The sequence below is a fragment of the Drosophila melanogaster genome, chromosome 2R (genome assembly GCF_000001215.4).
Source record: "Drosophila melanogaster chromosome 2R".
NCBI lineage: Eukaryota > Metazoa > Arthropoda > Insecta > Diptera > Drosophilidae > Drosophila > Drosophila melanogaster.
In genome coordinates this window covers 2,259,212-2,282,538 of record NT_033778.4, presented here as the reverse complement: position 1 = coordinate 2,282,538, position 23,327 = coordinate 2,259,212, and the positions used below count along the sequence as shown (strand labels likewise).

General features: G+C 37.0%; 1 protein-coding gene across 2 annotated transcripts in view, besides 2 other annotated features; it reads left to right on the top strand.

The window, feature by feature from the left end:
* Positions 1-3,030: 3,030 nt before the first annotated feature.
* Positions 3,031-10,441: a mobile genetic element.
* A 9,982-nt stretch (positions 10,442-20,423) lies between these two features.
* The window catches only part of CG17684 (uncharacterized protein), a 396,036-nt gene continuing 393,132 nt past the window's right edge, over positions 20,424-23,327 (top strand). For both annotated transcript variants that reach the window (NM_001015352.4, NM_001276228.1), the window contains exon 1: positions 20,424-20,710. The gene's annotated coding sequence lies outside the window, so the exon portion shown is untranslated. The remainder of the gene's footprint in view (positions 20,711-23,327) is intronic.
* Positions 21,882-23,003: a mobile genetic element.

The following is a 23,327-nucleotide window of genomic DNA, read 5'->3' as shown; positions in this document are numbered from 1 at the left end:
ACGATACTTTCCGTGGGAGTTCTTCCTTCAATGTAGTTGTCCTGATTATCTTCTGTTGGGGTCTTCCTTCAATAGGTTTGTCTTAATTATTTTGGAGTCTTCCTTCAATTGGGTCGTCTTAATTATTATTTATTGGGGTCTTCCTTCAATTTTGTATCTACCTGTGGCGGGGGGTTGCCTTCAGCTCTTCCTTTCTTCTTGGTGTTTATTTTTACGTTTGTTGTTTTTTGAGTTCTGTTTTTTAGTTGAGTTCTGATTTTTTATTATTGTGTTCTCGTAATTAGTGTTAAGTATTCAGTCCACCTTTTATATTAAATTCTTAATTGGATTATTGCATTTATTGATTTCCAATTAAGTTTATTCACGATCACTGTCACAGTAGTTAGGTGTCGTTGGATTGTTGTGGATGTTTTAATTTTTCCACTAAAAATATGAGTTGTTGGCGGCGCGAGTTCCGTTTTGTAATTAACTTATTTTCGTTAATATTTATTTAGAACTTTTAAGTACGCCGCCCCACGTTGAACGCCAATTAACTTTTTGCGGTATAAATTATTTAAAAAAATAATTTTTTATTTTTTAATATTTTTATTGGTGTTAAACTTTTCAACTTATCACTTTATTACAAGACACTTATTGTTATATATTTATACATTTATAAACCGTTCTTTTAATCCTCCCGAATCAGACTGATCTTTCAATTCTGAATCCTAATCCAATCAACCTCGGCCAGAAGCTTTTCTTTGACACTTTCTGAACTTTTGATAAAAGCTTTATGCTGAAATTATTCCACTGCATTGTGAAATTCAATTATGCTGATCGATGCAGTTTTTGATTGAAGCGCAATAAGTTGGCCGTGGTTTGGTCTCCAAGCGGAAGCTGTGTTTACGTTAAGTTTGGGTTATTTACTTTAGCGGATAGCTTAGCGCTGGCAAAGGTAATGACAAAAACAAAGACAAAGGAAATGCCGACGAGATTGAGAATTGAAATTTGTTTATAAACTGTGGAAGGGTGCTATGTTTATGGGTTGGATAACTCGAGATTGAGAATTGAAATTTGTTTATAAACAGTATTCATCTTGCGGCGTGTGAAAAATTAATAAGGCAATGATTGTTGAGTGCTTGTGTCCGCACTTCGTGCCTCAAGATATGAACAAAGCAAAGACACTAGAATAATTCTAGTGTCTTTGATATGACTTTTGCAATAAACAGTTATCACATTTAATTATTTAGTATATTTATTAAGTCATTTGACTTAATATGATGTAACATTAACATTAAAAGTGTTTAAAAAATATTTCGCTTTTAAAAAATTGTCAGATGAAAGACAAATTAGAATTAAACAAAAATATAAATGTGTAAACGGTAGCTAATTCGGCGATTTTAGCAAACAAAATTAAAAAGCTATAAAATTATAATAGTCAGGCCGCGAATTTTTAAAAATTATTTTATTTTATCATATTGCTAGGAAATTGGCAAAAACTACCCTAATATGTACAATGTAAATTCATTTCTTCGATCAGAATTGATTTCGGCCCGAAAATCGTCTTCTAGCCCAACACGCACACATATACGCGTTCTCGTCTCTTGTTTTTACTCACACAAGCAAGCAAATTCTATTTTTAGATTTCTTAAGCTCTCAGCGGGAGCGAGCGGAAAGAGAGCAATTTTGGCCGTCACTAAAAAATTGGCTGCATAGTGCCAAACCAATGTATGGCCGTTACGCATCTTGTTATTCTAGTGTCTTTCGCTTGCATCACAGTGCAGTTCTATTTCGTCTTTGAAATTATAAATTGCTAAGACCGGTGCCTGCACCAGCTTTTCCTTAAGAGTTGAGAAACAGCTCATTTCCTTTTCTCCAAATGTAAATTTTTCATCTTTCCTCAAAAGGTCATATAAAGGTTTCGCTAATGTTGAAAAATCTTTTATAAATCTACGGAAGTATGAACATAAGCCCAGAAAACTTTGAACGGCTTGTATTTTGTCTGGAACTGGAAAATGCTGTATGGCATCTATTCCTTTGTCATCAGCCCTAATGCCTTCACCATTTATAATGAATCCTTTTTTTTTTTTTTAATTTTTTATTATTTATTGAATCTTCTCTTTGTGTTAAGAGACTAACAATAAGTGTTCAAATCTTAATCTAACTTAATTAACTTTCACTTAGTGATAGTTTTTTTTTTTTTCATTAATGCCCTAATAAGTTTATTGCTGGGCTGGGAGGTCGTTGCGGTGCAGCCGGCTTTGACTGCATACTCGGATTAGTTTTCTTGCGAGGGGATTTGTATGGGTGGTCAGCTTTTCGTTATACTTCGTTTTTTTCTCAGCTATTACTTCGATTACTAATTTGATTTTTAGGTCTCTGTGTATGTTTTCGTTCCGAAGGTACCACGGCGCTCCAGTGATAATTCTCAGAATTCTTGACTGTGCTCGCTGAATAATGTCTATGTTACTTCTGGATGCGTTGCCCCACAGCTCGGAGCCATAAGTCCAGATACGTTTTAAGACGGAGTTGTATAGAAGAGCTTTGAACTCCAGACTAAGTGGAGAGCGAGCATTTATGAGCCAGTGGAGGTTCCTTGCTTTAAGTTTAAGATGTTTCGATTTGGCTTCTATATGTTTGCGCCAAGTGAGCCGCCTGTCCAGATGAACACCCAGATATGTTACCTCGTCGGCTTGTGGAATGCATATGTTATTCAAGACCAGTGGTGGGCATGTTTGTTTGTTTAAGGTAAAGGTAACCTGCTTGCATTTTTGAACATTTATTGAAATTCTCCAGTCGGCAAGCCATCGTTCTACAGATGTTAAGTGTCGGGATAGGAGTGCCGTGGCTTTTATTGGGCATTTGGAGCGACTGAGTATCGCGGTATCATCAGCGAACGTGGAGGTTGTTAGATTGTAGTCTATGGGGAAATCCGCCGTATACAGGGTGTATAAGATTGGACCCAGTACACTGCCTTGCGGCACTCCAGCTTCGATTGCGCAATCGCGTGAGGTGCTTGTATCGCATCTTATTGCAAACACTCTGTTATATACTTACGTATTTTACTTTTCGAGTCGAACAAATGATCCGTCGTTTGACTAAGATCAACGCCTTTAAAGAAGTTTCGGATTTGAAAGAATCAACACGAGGTATTTTTTAGTTTAGATCTTTATTTCTTCGTTGTCGGCTTAAGACTGACTGTACAGAGTTTTTGATCGGCTCGAAGTGAGTCGCGAGAAACGGGAATGTCTAATCAGTATATGTGTACAAAAAAGAACGGAAAAATAACGGTATGGATGCACAACAAATTATGCGCTTAAGTGTAAGTAAAAATGTAAACTGGTTTCATGTGTTTATGCATGTGCAAGATTGTATGTACAATTAGTGTAAGTATGTAAACGTAATATGAGAAGCATATTATGTTACTTCCCTCCCTTTAAAAGGGAAGCTTATGCTTCCACTCCTTCTATTGGTGTTGATGCCCGCAATCTTGGTGATGCAGTTGGATTTGCATCTTGTGATTCAATGATTATTTTGTTTTTTAGTTTTAAGTAAATACAAGCAATACAAGATGTGAGGCTTATGATTGATACTACTATACAAACTGTGATATTATTATTTGATATTAATTGTACAATGTCCTTATGTTCTATTGGTTTTATTTTTATTAGGCTTAAGGGTGTGTACAATGGGGTAAGGTTTATCTCGGGGTTTTTAGCTTGTTTTCGTTAAGTATTATGTTTCCTATTTTGATTTTACATTGTTTTATTGTTATTATTTTGTTGCCGTTAACCGTTACATTTTTATTTATTTCTTGGCAATTTTTGTTCTATGATAGTGTTGTTTAGATTCCAAGTGATGATACTATTTGGTTCTACATACTTAATTATTTGTTCGACTGTTATAGGGACAAAGTTACATATTGGATTTGTTCTCTTAATAATATTTTTGATACATTCGTTGTTAATTTCTTGATAGTTCTGGTTATAAATTTTATCTTGTTCTTCGAAATAAGTGTCTTTGTCTATATGATCAAGTTGATAGCCATTATTATCTGGATAGGGTATTATGTTAATAGTATGAATGGTTTTTTGTTTAGTAGGGATATGAGCTATGATAAGTAGTTGGTTAGTGTTGATCCAGGTTGAGGTTTTAGTCTGTAGTATGTTGCTACTGTCAACGTTTTCTAATTTGTCATAGTTAAGTAATTTTGGGTTAAACAGTCCTAGTCGTGAGAGTTGCATTCCCATTGCGATGTCTTCAATGTATTCGGTAAATTGTATTAGTTCGTATAGCATTTGTTCTCTGTTATTATGTTCGTCTTCAAATTCTTTGATCTTTTGCATGTTACTATTGATAAGTTGAATTATGTCGCTCATTTCGTGTATGTTAATTGAGTTGTTTGTCGCGGACTCTAATTGGTTATGAATTTGTATCCGGTCGTTGTTGTCTAGTGTCCCGAAAAGGTATTTAAATGCAGATCCCATTATGTTGATTAGTCCGCGTTTCTGTCTATTTGTCTGGTGTAACGTTATAGCGTTAAGTTCCCTTAACATTTTATTGTGTAGAAGTTTAATTTGGGGGATATGTGTATAGTTGGTTACTTTAGTGTTAAAATAGTGAGTTAGGTTGTCTATATCCAAGAGGTTTATGCGGAGACAGTGGTGTTCGTATTCTGAAGGGATTTGAATAGGTTTGTCAGAGAATAGGAGATATCCGTGGTCGGTGTCGATGTTGTTTATTTTGAGTTGCTGGGCTTGGCATAGTTTTGTAAGAGTAAGAAAAAGTATTATGGTGAACAAGGGGCCTGTAAAATGGGGAGTTGATTAGTTTTCTTCTGTTTTTTAAATTGGGTCTTATAGTAATGTGTCTCTCTGTTTCTGTTAGTAATTTTGTAATGGTCTTCGTCGGTTTGTTCGACGTTCTTTGTTAATTTGAAAGGGGCTTCTAATTTTCCTTTTTGTAATGGTCCTTTTCTGTATCTGGTGTCGACATTATATTCAGTTCTATTCTTATTTATTTCGTTAATTTTTTTTTCTTTATTGTTTTGTGTATCTAAGTTAGGTTGTCCGGCGTAAATGAATATGTGAGCAGGGGTTTGTCCGGTAGTATCGTGTTTGGTCTTGTGGTTGTAAATGTAAAGGATTGTTTCTATTTTACTTAATTTGGTCTCGTTGTCGTCAGAGTTTTTTATGATGCGGATTTTTTCGTTTATGGTTTTGTGGAGTCTCTCTATGTCAGCGACACCTGTTTTTGTAGTATTAAGTTGTAACTCTACTTCTTCGGTTTCGAGCCAACGTTTGAGGGCTAGGCTGGAGAATGCACCATCTCGATCTGCTTTGAGAAGTTTAGGTTTCCCTAATTGATTAAATATGCGCATTAAGGCATTTTTGCATTCTACCCAGTCTTTTGTCTTAATCTGTTCAAGGGTGGCGAATTTAGAGTAAATATCGATACAGCTCAGATAATGGTTTCCTTCGGAAGAATAGATGTCTATTACGAACTTATCACGACAATGTTCGGGTTTAGGGGTAATTTTCATTGGCATTTCCGTGTTACGGTGTTCTGTTTTGGCTAGGTTGCAGACTTGACATTCGTTGATTATATTCTGGATAAGGAGTTGGCTATTGGGGAAGTAATAATTCTCACTAAAGAGTTTTACAGTTTTTTGAATTCCGGGGTGTAAGAGCTTTTCGTGGGTGTTTAGAATTAGTTCCTTAAAACTTGCATAAGTAGGGATGTTTTTTAATAAAACGAGGCTTCGGAAAATTTTTGTACATTTCGGATTCATTGTTGTTGTGTATGCATTTTGGATCATTTCGAAGTCTGCATCGCTTTCGATGTAAAGAGCGCTATTCTTTGAGCAAAAGTGATTGAGTAGATATTGTTTGGCTGCTTCTAGGGTCATTTCTTTGTAGGAAATGTGTATGATTTGTTTTTTGAAATAAGTTTCGTGTTCTATACTACTATTGGGACCTTTTGAGAAAATAATTTGTCTTTTATGGTAATTAATGGCTTTTTCGGACAACCCTATTAAGTCGCTATTATCTTCTTCTGCGCTATGTTGCGTAGATTCTCCGAAAAATGCTTGTTCTATTTTGATTCTAGACAGTGCGTCTGCGACATGGTTTTCCTTTCCTTTGATATATTTTATATCGAAGTCGTACTCGGATAATCTAATCTTCCACCTAGTCAGCTTTGAGTTAGGTTCTTTTAATTTGTGTAGCCAGCACAATGGTTGATGGTCAGAAGCTATTTCGAAATGTCGTCCTAACAGGTAGTGTCTAAAGGTCTTTGTGGCCCAAACTATTGCTAGTAGTTCTTTTTCTATAGCACTGTAATTAACTTCATGTTCGTTTAGGGTCCTGCTAATGTAGCTAATGGGATGTCCATCTTGAGATAGAACAGCACCTAATGCTACATTGCTTGCGTCAGTTGTTAATACAAATTTTCTTTCAAAATTTGGTATTTTTAATATGGGGTCTTCGGAAATAAGTAATTTTAATTTTTGAAATGCTTCTATATATTCTTTATGTTTTGTATCTATTTTTACTCCCTTTTTGAGACATTTAGTCAGTGGTTTCGCTATGTCAGAGAAGTTGGGTATGAATTTCCTGTAGTATCCTGTGATTCCAAGGAATGCTTTAATTTCTTTAGGTTTAGATGGAAGTGGGTAATCTTGTATAGCTTTGATTTTTTCGGGATTTGGTTTAATTCCGTCTTTAGTGATAACGTGTCCTAGAAAGGTAGTTTCTTGTCTTAGGAATTCACATTTATCTAGCTGTAGTTTAAGGTTGGCTTGAGATAATTTCTCGAAGACTGCTTCAAGGGATTGAAGGTGTTCCTCTAGAGAGGTAGAAAAGACAATGATATCGTCTAGATATACTAAACAATTTTTATTTAAAAGCGGACGAAGTAGGTTATTCATGCAGCGTTGGAAGGTAGCTGGGGCGTTTTTAAGCCCAAATGGCATTCTAGTATATTCGTAATGTCCGTATTTAGTAGAGAAAGCCGTTTTGGCTATTGATTCTGAATCCATCTCTATTTGATGGAAGCCTTTTGCCAGGTCTATGGTGGTAAAGTAATTAGACCTCCCTAATTTTCCTAGTATTTCGTCTATATTTGGCATAGGGTATCGGTCATTTATTGTTATTTCATTCAGCTTCCTGTAGTCTATGACTATTCGAAGTTTCTGCTGTCCGGAAGCATCTAATTTTTTTGGTACTACCCAGATGGGGCTGCAGTACGGTGAGTTGCTTTCTCGAATGATGCCTTGTTCTAACATTTCTTGAATTTGTCTTTCTACTTCTTGTTCGTATGATTGTTGGAAGCTATACATTTTAGAGTAAACTGGAATATTATGTGTGGTATTAATTGTATGTTTTTCTTGGTTTGTGAAGCTAAGTTTGTCGCCCTCGTGAAACTGAATGTCTTTGAATCTTGTCAGTAAGTTTGTTAATTTGTATTTTTCTTCTGCATTTAAATGGTTTAGTCGGAACAGATTCTCCTGAAGTGTGGAGGTTTCTAAAAAGGTAGGGTCTTGTGGGAACGAAGAGTCTACTTGAGCATGATTTTGGTCTGTAAGTTTTTCAGTGTCTTTTATTTTATAGACTTTGTTGAAGAGGGTGGCAGTTTTCTTTTGATAATCTATTATGGCTTTAGCTTTAGACAACAATTTGCGTCCAATCAGCATATCATAATGATCTGAGAATTTGTGAATTAGAAACTCCTGAGCAATAGGAAAGTAGTTATTGGGTGGTATAGTGGTGGTCTCGTTAATAGTTACCGATCCATTACTTGTATGAATTAGGTGGTTGGTTTGTTGTATAGGTGTTTCGAAAATGTTCCAAGTAAGCATGTTTATGGTGGATCCAGTGTCAATTAGGCACTTTAAGTCTATGTCATTATGTTTAATAATTATATATTGGTTTGATCCGGGGCAACTAGCCGAAAATTTTCTGCTTCTTTGGTATTGTCTGATTCGTCATCGTTTGGTGCTGTCTGTTCTTGTTGTGTTTTGTCCGAAGTGTCATGATCTTGTTCGAAAGGGATTTGAGTTGGGTCTGGGATATAACCCATTTGATAAGGATATGGTTGTGGTTGGAAGTTATCTGGGTAGTATGGATAGTAATAATGGTAAGGGTATTCGGGTTGGTTTGATACCATTTCTTGGTATCTTAGTTCTTCTATGCTCATTTTAGTCTGTCCGCTGTCTGATGGTCGTTGTCTTTTTACCGGGTTGTTGGTTTGTGTGTTCCCAGTTGGAGGGAAGTTATTCGGTGTGTAAGTTTGATTAGGTCCGAAACGATTTTGGTCGAAGATATTCTGTCGATTAAAGACAGGATTCGGTCTGGGTATGTTAGGTTGTGGGTAGGTTGGTCTTGGTTGATATTGGGGAAAAGGGGTTTGATTGGGCCTGGGTGTATGGATTGGTGCGTATGGGTATGGTGGATAATAGGGTTGAAAGACGTTGTTATGGTACGGTTGAAAAGGTGTTATAGGTTTATTTTGGCCATTAACTTGTCTATTTGGTAAGTTATTTGGCGTCCTATTAGAATTAGGAGCTGGCTTAAAGTTATCTTTGTTTAATGTTTGAGGTTCATATAGACCCTTTTCTTGTAAGATATTAATAAGGGATCTTAAATCGGGGATTTGGCAGTTAACTATTCTTAGATGAATATGGTTAGGGAGTTTTAGGATCAAGTTTTCTATGCTATCTTGAATAAGTCTGGTAAATAAGGCGGTTTCAGCTGAGTTATTTTCTAGTTCTAACTTACTCATTAAAACTTGTCGTCTTTTCTCGGCTTCCTCCAGAAACTGCCTGATGTTGCCTTTGTATTGAATGTTCCGAAAATCCTCCAAAAGTTGATGACTCGGTGCCTGGGGTTTGTAATATAGGATCAATCTGGTCCTTAGTTCAATCCAGCTGGTAAAGTTGTTGGTCCCGAGAGTACGGATGACGTCGCCGCTGATATTGCGTTCGATGTGTCCATAAATTATCAACTTCTGCCTTTCGTCAGTAGTTTGGTATAAGGCCAGAATGAAGTCGATGCGAGTTATAAAGGTATGTAGAGTATTCGGGTCTCCATTGAAGATTTCGACAGCATTTATCTGTCTCTCGACCTGACTCATATTTGAGTCGGATAGTATTATAGGGCTTGCTGTTGCCATTGTTGTTGTTGTATTTATTGTTATTTAATGTTTTAGGTAAGGTTCACGTTCTGGGTAAGGTTTGCAGTTTCGGATAGGTTTCGTTTTTCGATAAAGTTCAAGTTTTTACTGTAGGTTTATGTTTTGGATAGGGTTTTGGTTTTCACTATGGGTTCTTGATTTCCACTATTAGTTTGTATTCCAGGTCTGAGCTTTGTGTTTGTGTTTGTTCATTTATTAATTTAATTCACTTATAATGTTTGTTATTCACTTAGTTATAGTTCTTTAGCTTAGGTTTTGTTGAATTTTCGCACTTATTTGTTCGTAATATTTCTGTTATTCACTTATTTGTAAGTTTTTAATTTAAGTTTGTTGTGTTGTTCACTTATTAATTTAATTCACTTATAATGTTTGTTATTCACTTAGTTATAGTTCTTTAGCTTAGGTTTTGTTGAATTTTCGCACTTATTTGTTCGTAATATTTCTGTTATTCACTTATTTGTAAGTTTTTAATTTAAGTTTGTTGTGTTGTTCACTTATTAATTTAATTCACTTATAATGTTTGTTATTCACTTAGTTATAGTTCTTTAGCTTAGGTTTTGTTGAATTTTCGCACTTATTTGTTCGTAATATTTCTGTTATTCACTTATTTGTAAGTTTTTAATTTAAGTTTGTTGTGTTGCGCTCTTAGCTGTTTCGCTTTGGTTTGAGTAACCTTTTGTGGATTTACTACTCAGCGAATTCAAAGGCGTCTTCTTAAAATTTTTTGTAATTTTAAGTTATTTCACTTCGTGGTCACTTTATGGGATTGAGTACCATTGGTTAACACTTTCCACTTAGCACGACGCGACTGCGTTAGTTCTTTTGTGGATAATAATTGAAGAATTGAATAGGGTTACTATCGCATCAACAATGTATTATCCTACCGACTGCGCCACTTACGTATTTTACTTTTCGAGTCGAACAAATGATCCGTCGTTTGACTAAGATCAACGCCTTTAAAGAAGTTTCGGATTTGAAAGAATCAACACGAGGTATTTTTTAGTTTAGATCTTTATTTCTTCGTTGTCGGCTTAAGACTGACTGTACAGAGTTTTTGATCGGCTCGAAGTGAGTCGCGAGAAACGGGAATGTCTAATCAGTATATGTGTACAAAAAAGAACGGAAAAATAACGGTATGGATGCACAACAAATTATGCGCTTAAGTGTAAGTAAAAATGTAAACTGGTTTCATGTGTTTATGCATGTGCAAGATTGTATGTACAATTAGTGTAAGTATGTAAACGTAATATGAGAAGCATATTATGTTACTATATAGGTATGACTTCAGTAGCTTATGTGTGTTTTGGGGCAACAGCTTGATTATTTTAAACAAAAGTCCATCGAGCCACACTCTGTCAAATGCCTGCGCGACGTCTAGAAAAATGGCTGTGCAGTATTCTCGATGTTCAAAAGCAGTACGAATTTCTGACGTGATTCGGTTGACCTGTTCGATGGTTCCATGTTTTTCTCTAAAGCCAAATTGATGTGTTGGAAGTGTGTTGTTTATTCTAAGATGAGGGCTAATCCGAAGGAGTAGCATTTTTTCAAACAGCTTTGAAAGACATGTTAGTAAGCTTATCGGTCTATATGATGATGGCTGCGTTTTATCTTTTCCTGGCTTTGGAATCATTACTATGGTCGACTTTTTCCATTTTTGAGGGAAGTATCCAAGCTTGGCGATTGCGTTGAACAACAGGCAGATGTGAAGAATAGAACACTTTGGGAGTTCAATGAGCATTCTTGGAGTTATTAGGTCGTAGCCAGGCGATTTTCTTGGGTTCAGTTGCTCTTTGATAACCTTTGCTAGTTCACATGGTCGGAATTCAAAGGGTTCTTGAGGATCTAGATTGGCTGCTATTAAAGGAGGGAGAATAAATGTGTTGGTAGAGGGATTTGGTCGGAATACATTTTGTAAATGGTCAGCGAAAGCACAGGCTCTTTCTTCATCACTTCGAAACCAGGTGCCAGAGGGACTTCGTAGTGGCATAATTGGCGCTATTGGAGTCTTTAGGTTTCTGTGAGCTCTCCAAAGAGGGTACTTAGTGCTGGTGGGAGAGAGTTGCTCGATATATGAACGTTGGCTGTTTTTTTCCTCTTGTTTGAGAGCATTGGTAAGCCTGCGTGTGGCTATCTTAAGCATGTGCTTTGTAATTGGTGATCTATTAGACTGCCAATCCCTTCGTAGGCGTCGTTTATCTAATACCAGCCGCTCGATTTCGCGATTAGTTTTGATGTAGTTTGGTTTTGCATACGTCACTGGCGGGGTTGAAGCCTTTGCAGCCGAAACTAAAATGTTTTCAAGAGTTTCCGTTGACTTGTCTATATCCTCCTTTGTAGATAATGCCGTCGTTAGTTCTATGTGTGAACAGACATACTTTTGATACCTTGGCCAGTTTGTTCTAAAATTTGTGAGTCTATACGGTGGGTCGACGATGTGGGGGCGAGTTAGCATGTTTAGTAATTGCAAAATCGATCAGGTCTGGGATTTTTCTTGGGTCTGCTGGCCAGTATGTAGGCTTACCCGGGGATACATAGTCTAGCTTGTTTTCTGGCTTCGTAAGCGCATTGTACAATTGCTTACCCTTTGGCGTCACAAGTCGAGATCCCCAATGGGTGTGCTTGGCGTTATAGTCACCCGCTGCGATGAACCTGTCACCTAGTGTGTTAAAGAATTCCATGAATTGATCCTCAGAGATTGGAAAGCGCGGTGGGCAGTAGACTGCGGCTAGAGTCGTTGAACCATTGTTGAGTTGTAAGGCTATGGACGTAGATTGTAAGTAGTTTTTGTCAAAATTGTTTAAGTGGTGGTGTTTTATGCGATTTCTGATGAGTATTCCAGTGCCTCCATGAGCTTTACCATCTGGATGATTTGTACCATAGAACAAGTATCCTGGTATATGAAAATTGTTTTTATTTGTGAGGTGCGTTTCTGATAGTAGCATTACGTCGATGTTTTTTTCGTAAATGAACTGTGTGAGCTCTTGTGTATGCCGTGAAACGCCATTTGCGTTCCACGGAGATATCCGTAGGGAAGCCATTATGGGGATTTTGAAGATACAAGAAGTTGAATCAGGATATTTTGGTTTTTCATGAGCTCTTGCAAAGTATTTTGCATGAACGTCATAAAGTCTTTCATGCTTTGCTGTAGGGATAGCATCATAGCTTCGATGCCACTTTGTTGTGTTTGTTGGATGTTTGTCGGTGTATGTTCGGAATGGGCAGTTCTTGTCGGTGGGGCGGGCACTTCTAGTCCGGATTTTAGGGCGCTAGCGAAAGAAATTGTTGGAGTAGTGCTTGGGACAGTTAGGGGTGGTTGAAAAATCGGTTGCGGAGAGTAGAAATTGACTTTGTTGTATGTATGTGCTGTGGCAATACGTTTGTTTAGGCGGCTCTTCAATTCTTTGTACACCACACAGCCTCTGTAGTTTGCAGTATGTTTTTCCCCGCAGTTACTGCATTTCTTCACAGACTTATCGTCCTTGTTTTTGGGGCAGTTTGCGGTAGTATGAGGTTCGCTACAGACAACACATACGGACTTAAGGGTGCAGTATGCCTTGGTGTGGCCGTATTCTTGGCAATTAGTACATTGAACTGGATTGATACGTTTGTGCGGCTCCTCCACGGTGATCCTCCGATGTAGCAAGTACTGTAAATTGTATATTGGGTGCACTTCGTTTTTCTTTAGTGCCTGGAGCTCTGGTTCGAGTTCTATTTTGAATAGTGGCTGCGGAACTTTGTCTTTGTTTAAAATATTAATAGCTGTCTTTGCAGAAAAGTTTTTGGCCTTCAGAGCCTCAATTATCTCAGCTGGTGTCACTGTTGCTTCAATGCCCTTAAGTACTACCTGTAGCCCTTTGCAACTTTTTAATTGGTATGTGTAGTAGTTTTTACCAGCATCATTTAGGTATTTAGTCACTATACGGTGGTCTGCTTCTGTTTGGATCTGTAGTTTTATTTCATGAATATTTCCTTTTTTAAGTGGGATAATGTGGAATTTGCTGTCACCAATCAAAGCAACGAGTTTATTTACAAGTGCATTTGTACTTTGTTCTCGTATGAAAATTGGTGGAGGCCTGGTCTTTTTTGGTTCCCCTACCGTTTTTTCGTTGGGTTGTTCGGTCGCAGAATCAGCCAAGATAGCATATCGGTTTGAATTATTTACTGCAGAGTTTTCATTGCCGTTGTTGGTTCGATTGATTTTGGGATGATTACCTGCCTTATTGTTTTGAGGGCTGAGCTTTCTCTTGATTTGGATGTAGCGATCCATGCCAGTCTGCACAGTCGAAATCGACTTCTGCTTTTGTTTTGATTCTTCTTTACGTGCATTATTGTTGTTGCAAACGGTCAGTGCTGCTGAATTATTTACAGCTGGCACAGCGATAATTAGTTGGGCCGCTGACGAAGTTGATGTTGTGGTAGCAGTGGCAGTTGCCAGTGAGGTCACTGCACTCGTTATTGCAGTGTTACAGTTACCCGGGACGGTCGTTTGGCGCTGCGAGAGGAGCGGGGTAGGAGAGGCGGTCTCTTCGCTCCACGACTTGTGAGCCGAAGCAGGCAGAGAGGGAGAGCAAGAACGCGGTCTGACGTTCTCTGAGGGCAAAAGTTTCGAGTTAGTTGAAGGTGAGGGTGCTCGATCACCGATTTGCGGTGAGACGAAAGAAAAGTATGCATTGTTGCGTTGTAAAGAGAGCCGGCGCTCGTCTTGTTCACATTGTCGCTGAGAACGTATGTCGTTTTGATTCATTGTTCTAAGTCCACATATAACAATTACCAGAACAATATGGAATAATTATTTATTTTAGTAAATAATTACTATAGTCAATAATTGTTAGTTGTGCAAACTGCACTTTACACTTTGTGTTTAACTTTCACTATACTGTTGTAGTTTTTGGAACTTGCTATTCGTAGCTTGAAAGAAACACGTCCGCGAATCTCGAATGCGAATCCACGAATAATGAATCCTAAATATTTAATATTTGTCTGAAGGAACTCACATTTATCCATTCGTAATTCCAATTTATTTTGAGCTAATCTGATAAACACTTCTTTTAAGGTTTCTAAATGCTCCGAGTTCTTGCTAGCAATCATGATGTCGTCCATGTATACAATTACTTTGTTATCCCTTATAAGATCCTCGAAAATTTTGTTTACAAACCTTTGGAACACCGCCGATGCAGTTTTTAGGCCCATTGGCATTCTAAGAAATTCGAATTGCCCTAACGGTGTAACAAATGAGGTGTATTTAACTGATTCCTTATTAACGAATACATGAAAATAACCGTTTTTTAAATCAAGCTTCGACAAAACTTTTTTGTTGACTAGCTTGTCTAAAAGGTCATCGATAAACGGTATGGGATAATTGTCTTTAATTACAACTTTGTGTAGTTCTCTAAAGTCTATACATAGCCGTATGTCTCCTGTTTTCTTTTTGACTAAAACAATTGGTGAAGCATATTCTGATTCACTAGGTTGAATAATTCCCTCTTTTAAATAGTCATATAATAGTTTATGACTCATAGACTCGTCTGGGACCACGTACAAATAAAAATAACATTTAACTTTTTCTTTTATAATGTAACATAAGATTTTTCCATGTATTGTCAGTTGGCTTTTATTTAGCCCGAAAAAGGTTTCTGAAGCGGATTCTAAATTAATTTCCTTGGATACATTGTTTAACTTTGTAAATGATATTGGACTCCCTGTGTCTATGAGGCATTCTGTAATTAATGGGATTTTATAGCTATTGTGAAAAAAAATCTTGACAATTCTTACATAATTGTTGATATTGGCGCTCTTGCGCTCCGGGCATTGTCCCACGAAGTGTCCAAATGCCCCACAGGCATAGCAGGATCCGGGCTCCCTCTTTGGCTTGAGACACTCCCTGATGAAGTGCCCTTTGGAGTTGCAATTGGTACAACGTAAGTCCTTATTGGCAGCACCTCCTCCAGTAAGGCGCTTTGATGAACTGCTCCCTGTTTTGTGCTTCGGCAGACGGACTTCCGAGAAAGCCCGCAGAATTTGCATCGGCTCGGAGAAACACTGTATGCGCGCCTGGTTGCGCAACGCTGGTGCTGGGATTCCTTCAATGATGTTTTCCAGGAGCTCCTCTAGATCGATGTTGATGTCGTTGGCCAGCATCACCTTGTCCTCGAAGTAAACAGCAAATTTCTCATCCGGATGCCATTCGCGTTTTTGAAATGCGTTCCTCAGTTCCTCTTTTGACATCTTGACCTCGAATGTCAAGATTAACTGTTCGCACAGCTGGTCGGTCGATTCTAGGATGCGTGTGGCGCTTGCGTGCAGCCAGCGCTGTGCGTTGCATGTGCAAGCATCCGTCGTCCAAATTGTAAATTTTTCCGATGTTCTGAAACTGCGTGACCCAATTGCGCGCACATAAGCTGCCGTCAAACTCCATCGTTACCTCTTTTGCCAAGGCAAGCAATGTTGCAGGAGATTCCAGAAGCTTGTTTACATTTCGACTCTGGTGCTGAACAACACTACCAGCGGTTTCTTTTCCAACACTGGTATGTCCCATATGTCGGCGGCGATAGTCACCTTGGTGCTGTTAACATTGGCGTCGGTGCTGTTAGCCCATATGTTAACATTGCCGTGGTTTTCGTTGCTGTTGTTCTCGATGACGTCATTGATCTGGCGAGCATGAGCAGACTTGCTCTTGTTCGCGTCGTCGATATCCGCTTGGATCCTCTGCAGCACAGCCATGTTTGCCTCTATCTCGTCCCGAAGCTTTTTTAGAGTGGCTCTCTCTGCATCCACCAACGATAGCTGATCCAGATCGAGGTTCTCCGGGGATCCTGACTGCAATGACTGCTCGTCGAACGGGATCGTGCGTGTGTCTCCACCCTGTGGCTCTCTCTGCTTTGGCCAGGCTGCAGCTCCCTCCAATTCCTCCACCTCTTCTGCTGCTGATCCGTTATTTGGCGGTGAATCGCCACGCGTTTCTGGGGAAATGGCCTGCAGACGCACTATTAGTTCCGCTTTTGTGCCGGAAGTCTGGCGTCCAAGAGCTTCCAACCACTTCTTTAGTTGGGGCACTGAGAATTGATTCCATTTAGTGTCAGGCATAGTGGGTAATGACCACTTCTGATGTTGTGGACGCCGAAAAATGAATATATGTACTCAATCCTTTAAATAATTTCACAATGCTTTTATTCGACTTTTCCCTTTAAGCACACGCCACCGAATGCCGCGTCTCGCGTATTCCTCTTTTCTTATGCTCTCTGAAGTGTGTATGCGTTTGTGAGTGAGCTAGGTGTACATTCTTATCTCTTATTGCTAGCTTATAAGTAAGAGCGAGATAACAATAATATTCTTATTCCTAACGGGGATATGATCGTATGCTTCTCTCTGCCACTATGGGCTTCATACCTAAGACTATGCTACTACATGGTACAGTGGGCCTTATGAGTGTTCATTCTACCACAATCTGTTTTTGAGTTCCGGAATTAATGGTTATTTGCCTGGTAATAGACTCTACAAGTTGGGCATCTGAAATCCTAATCTTTAGAAAATCTGTGGCATCGGGAGTACGCGCCACTACCTTTCAGAAGAAATATTCGTTTATGTATTCTTAAAAGTTTATATTACTTTCACAGTTTTTTTTTCCTTATTGTATTACATTAAAAAATATATTTACAAGTAACAGCGTAACTTTACCCGTTTCTGGTTAAAGTAAAAGGGTATACTAGATTCGTAACAGGCAGAAGGAAGCGTTTCCGATAAAAAGAATATATTCTTGATCAGGATCAATTGCCGAGTCGATCTAGACATGCCTGTCTAACTGTCTGTCCGACTGTACAAAAAAATTTTCAACGCCCACTCTAACGCCCTAAAACGGCCCAAAACTGCAACGCCCACATTTTTAAATCATTTTTCGATATTTTTTCATAATTTTTTGGTCTTGTAAAACCATTCAAAACTGCAACGGCCACATTTTTGAAAAATTGTTGCATATTTTTTGATAATTTTATTAGTCGTGTAAACTTCTATATATTTGCCATAAAAACTTTTTTCCACGCCCACTCGAACGCCCTAACCTAAAGCCACCGGTCAAGCACACACCTTGGAACCATTTTTAAATTTTTTCTCATTTTAGTTAACTAGTTAGTTTGCTTTTCTGTCTTTGTATTTCGTTTACTCTCGCTTTCGTGCGTTGTTCGCAGTGCTGTTTGGTATTCTTTTTGTATGCACTGTTCTCTCCCACACGCGTGCAGTCTGCTCTCTTAAGGTACTGTTATCAGCTCGCATGCCAGTTTTGATTTTGTGTCTTTGTAGAGTGGTCCGAATACAGAAAATATGTATACTAATGTTGTCTGCTTTCATAATAATGGTTATAAAACCTGAGCTGCCAAAAATAGCTTGTTTCCTATGTGATAAATTGGTGCACACTAAGTGCGCTGGCTAAGGGCCAAATCTAAAATACTGTTGCGATGCTTGCCTAGGGGTTGCGAACGAGATGACTTCGTTTATGCGCCAAACTAAAGATGGCTTGAAGGACTGCGTAGCTAGAGATAGTTTTCGTCGAGCCCATGATCTCCTTTCCGCGCTAAATTCACAGTTTAATAGCCTTAAGCTATTAGTGGTTAGTGGATGACTCCACAGTAAAAAACTAGAGGCTTTCGTAGCAAACTAACTAAATTGTATTCTGATAGCCTTTCCTTTTGTGTTAAGATTGTGTTGAAGCAGGAGATACTTAACTCCGAAGACATCCCAGGTATGTATAAGTTAACTTATTTAACCGTACCGATTGTCCGTTCCCTAGCACCGGTCAAATTGCTGACCAAGCGGCCATAGCCGGCAAAGCACTGAATATTGGCATATGACGCTATGAAGCTATTTGATGTTAGCTTTTAAGTGAGTTCTTTCTTGACATTTAAATAAAGAGCATCGATCAATTTCAAAGACGACTACGGCAATCGTCGATAAACATTTTTCTCTAGGCCAGCAATTTAGAAGGGCAGTTACCCTTCCAACATAATTTTCCTACTTCAACATAGGGGCATCGGCCACCAGACCAGTAACTGCAGCGAGGGATCCTCTCCTGTAACACTCCTATATTTATTATATTTACCCGGCAATGCGAATTTCTGTTGTTATGCGGTTAACAATGCCTTCAATGCCTCCATGTTTTGCCCGAAACCCATTATCGTTTTTTAAAGAATAGGCGACTCGGCAGGACTCGGTAAAACGAGCGAAATGACCAAAAAATTCTTATAAATTATATTATAAAACCATTTTATGTTTTGCACGTGCTGCTCGGCACTGTAAACTACCATGGTGGTTTGGGAGACGCACTGGATTTTACATCTGTCACTCAAACAACATGGCCGCAAAGAGCTTTCAAAGCGTCCGTATTGGATAGCCCTTAACGCAGCGTTCGAATTTATAGTGTTTTTTTTTTTCTTATCTGTTACGTCTATCTTTTCAATAAATTACTAATATTTTTATTGTTGTTTTTATAATCGTAACTTTGTAGTAGTATTGCAAATAAATTGTGTTTGGGCTCGTATTCCATATTTGTGCTGGAATTTATCTCTGGCATCACGGGTTATTTTATGGATACATATCTTATTCAATATTTATTTATTTATCTTCGGCATCTGTAAAATTAACTCTCAGCTTTTAGTAGCTGTTTAATGAATTTCTCAATATAAGTAGGATGGATTATCAATAGTAATATTGTAACCAATTTTGTAGTTATACCAGTCACTCGTATAGTAAGAGGGTGTTCTATAGGGAAGGAAGCGTTCCCGTCCATATAAAGTATACATTTCCTTAATCAGAATTAATAGCCGAGTCGATCCAGCCATGTTCGTCTGTCCATCTGCCCGTGTGAACGTTGAGATCTCAGGAACTATAAAATCTAAAAGGATAAGATTCAGCATACAGATTCTAGAGACGTAGACGCAGCGCAAGTTTGTTAGCCGATGTTGCCACGACCACTCCAACGCCCACAAACCATCTTGTCAGTTCTATCGATTAAAAAAAGTTTTCACGCCCACTATAACGCCATTAAACGGCCCAAAACTGCCAAGCCCACATATTTGAAGCATTTTTCGATATTTTTCTTAATTTAATTACACTTGTAAATTTTTATCGAATTGCCAAAATTGTTTCCACGCCCACTCTAACGCCCTAATGCCGCAATTTTTAAAATTTTTTTCATTTTATTCCCCAAAATCTATCCATATCCCAGAAAAATAATGAAATTTCGCGTTCGCATTCACACTAGCTGAATAACGAGTATCTGATAGTCGAGGAACGCATTCTCTCTTGTTTTTTATAATCTGTTTGATTTTCATTATTTCATTTTAATTGCTGAGGTGTTTTTTCCGAGACTATTATTTGAAAATTTTAGAATGGAAAATAGGTTTGGATTTACCTCGGTCATCTCATTCCCTGACTCGATGGGAGCAATAGTACTTTGAGCCTATAATTATTATTACAACCCACTGCAATAAATGCTATTAAGGTCCGCAAACCAGCCATCCGGAACATATTTACATCAAAACATTTTTACTTTATTGTTTGGCTTGCCATATTTCCTCCCAGAAACCGCAAAAGCCTTTCATGTCGAAAAATAATTTGATGTCAATAAAATTTTAATGTATCTGTACAAAATAAATAATTATAATTTAATTACAATCCGAAGGCGCTATAGGAAACATCATGATATATAACAAACTTAAATAAAATATTTAAAAAAATATAGTTTTCGTTTTGACGGATTTAGATAGGTGGCATTATTCTTTTAAACTAAATCATTAAAAAGTATGTAGAGGGACTTCAGAATCCGTAGATATCATTCAGAAGTGGAAATTTAAATAATTAAAATTGAAATAGTTTCCAAAAATTAAGATTGCGATAGGTTAAATGCTTTGAAATGGATCCTTACGAAACAGTCGTTATTACAAATACGGTACATTACGAATATGTACGTATGTGTTTACACATAAAAAACAAATGTCACCCTATTAATAGGGATATTATAAACCACCATCTTATAATAAAAGCAAAGGCTTTCATAATTAAAAAGGTTACTGTTTTATAGCATAAAACTATTGAAATGAGAATGTGTTCTTTGTATTCTAATAATAGGGAACTTTGCTTTCAACCTGAAATCTAAAATTCCAATTGGATAGTTTTATGCGAACACTTCTAGTCTTAATTAGACTGTGTATAAATAATATAATAATATGTAATTAATATAATATTGACTATATTCAATAATGCAAAATAAAAATAACACTTTCATAATTTTTGAAATATATAAGTTTGAAACTGTTGTTTAAAATGTAAAAGGACCTCGTCCGTTATGTCTAACAAAATATTGGGATAAATGTGAAAAATGTGTGTCGCTTTTATACTGTCAAATGTTTACAAACTATATTTAACTAACATTTGTAAAATAGCCCTCTTAGAAATATACATATGTGATAATTGAATTCATATTAGTGTTTTAAAATGCACTTATCTTCCTATTATAAAACGTATTTTAAAAATGTACCCGCCTGGATTATGGGTAAGTTAAAAATTCTTTCGATTTCAGTATATAAATTTCCAAATAATTTCGTTTTAAGGAATCACCATTTTTGATCAGGATTTTTGAAGTCCAGTAGGCGAGCAGTGAAAGTTTTTTATTTCATATTATGCCACGCCAGCGACTAAGACCTACAAATGTATTATACATATGTACATATTACAAAACCACTTATTCGCGGCATGGCAGTCTATATTTAAAAAGGGGTTTTTATTGTTTGCCACATTGCGTTATACATATATTGAATTATGAATTTATAGGATCAATCTGTATGATGTTTATGAAAATAAAAGTTCATGTTGACTTATCTGTACAAATTCGTATAGATCAAATATTATAAAATTGTTTGGTCAATATAATTTAATTTTAAAAATAACCAAAGGTTGTGTATTGAAATATGCTTTTCGCCTCGTAACCCTTCATGCCAAAAACACATACGAATCAAATCTACAAAAGAAAATCTGTGCAGAATCAGAAGCCGTTACAAAAGTAGACTACCGAAGGCCACAGCCAAGCTGAGACCTCAGCAATGATTTGTGACGTGTAACGAAATAAAGGGATGGAAGACGAGAGTACCTGTACTTGCTGGTGCACGCTTTAGAGGCCGGCTCTAGCTCATGGCGTTGGGTGTGGTGGTCTTGCTTGTACAGATAGCTTTTCGTTACATACATTATTGAATAAGGTCAAGAAATTGAGCGTGCTTACAACAACAAAATAAAGGAGCTAGTATACAAAATCGGAGGAAGCAAATTAATACATTCGGAAGGGGACAGTTCTAGAACAGGAGGAAAAGCTTGAGTATTTTGTCGCCTGCGAAACACAGGTGGAATCGTGTTCGCGGATTGCCCTTCCCTACCTATGACCACTTTATTTAAGAGAATGGATGTATCACATCAGTCGAGTCAGTATTTAAGTCTTTAGAAACTCATATTTTCAGGTTGATTAATAATTAATACCAATATTTATAACTAAAAAAATAAGTACATAATAAAGTAAATAAGTTGAAAAATAAATACGAACTAAAGTAAGTCGAAGGAATCTAAAGCAAAGGGGTTTTTTTTTTATTTTTTTCTCTCTTTTTTCCTCTGTTTGTTTTTGTTGCGAATTCAGAAAACAAGGTTTATGACGTTATTCATGAAAGATATAGTTAAACCAAAGACACTAGAATAACAAGATGCGTAACGCCATACGATTTTTTGGCACACGATTTTTTCGCCGTGGCTCTAGAGGTGGCTCCAGGCTCTCTCGAATTTTTGTTAGAGAGCGAGAGAGCGAAGAGCGCTACAGCTAACAACTGTATGTGTGCACACGTATGCTCATGCATTGTAAATTTGACAAAATATGCCCTTCACATCAGAAGTTCTTAGACTTTAAATCTATATTATTTTTGATCAATTGGCACCATGCGAAAAATTCTTGTTTTGCATTGCCTTAACGTTATTATTATTTGAAAATAGATTAGAAATAGCCAAATCTATGTACGTATTATCACAAAAATAAATTTCAAAAATGATTTTATATAAGAATATTTGTCATTAGAGTATTCATCTTGCGGCGTGTGAAAAATTAATAAGGCAATGATTGTTGCGTGCTTGTGTCCGCACTTCGTGCCTCTAGATATGAACAAAGCAAAGACACTAGAATTATTCTAGTGTCTTTGATATGACTTTTGCAATAAACAGTTATCATATTTTTATGAAATTTATGAAATTACAGTAGTTATAATAATTTCTATTGTACTTCCTTTAATTATTTAGTATATTTATTAAGTCATTTGACTTAATATGATGTAACATTAACATTAAAAGTGTTTAAAAAAAATATTTCGCTTTTAAAAAATTGTCAGATGAAAGACAAATTAGAATTAAACAAAAATATAAATGTGTAAACGGTAGCTAATTCGGCGATTTTAGCAAACAAAATTAAAAAGCTATAAAATTATAATAGTCAGGCCGCGAATTTTTAAAAATTATTTTATTTTATCATATTGCTAGGAAATTGGCAAAAACTACCCTAATATGTACAATGTAAATTCGTTTCTTCGATCAGATTTGATTTCGGCCCGAAAATCGTCTTCTAGCACAACACGCACACATATACGTGTTCTCGTCTCTTGTTTTTACTCACACAAGCAAGCAAATTATATTTCTAGATTTCGTACGCTCTCAGCGGGAGTGAGCGGAAAGAGAGTAATTTTGGGCGTCAACAAAAAAGTGGCTGCATAGTGCCAAACCAATGTATGGCCGTTACGCATCTTGTTATTCTAGTGTCTTTGGTTAAACGGTTAAGTGAATTAAATTCTCCCATGATTTCAAGTGCAGTTTTCTTCTCTATAATCTTGTTCCATTATTATTATTATTATTCTGGTAATGAATTCTTAAAGAGAAAAATAAAAGAAGTGTGGGAGAGGGTCGAGAGTAAATTCGGTTAGATTTTCTTTTTATATTCAATCGGCTACTGCCGCCACTCCATTAGGAGCAAATAATTTATTCGCAGTGTGTTCATTCGAATTCTCTATTTTCTTGTAAAACACATGGAAAACAAAATTCAACAATAAATAAAAAAAAGTCCAAATTTATTTACTTTTACTAATTAGCTT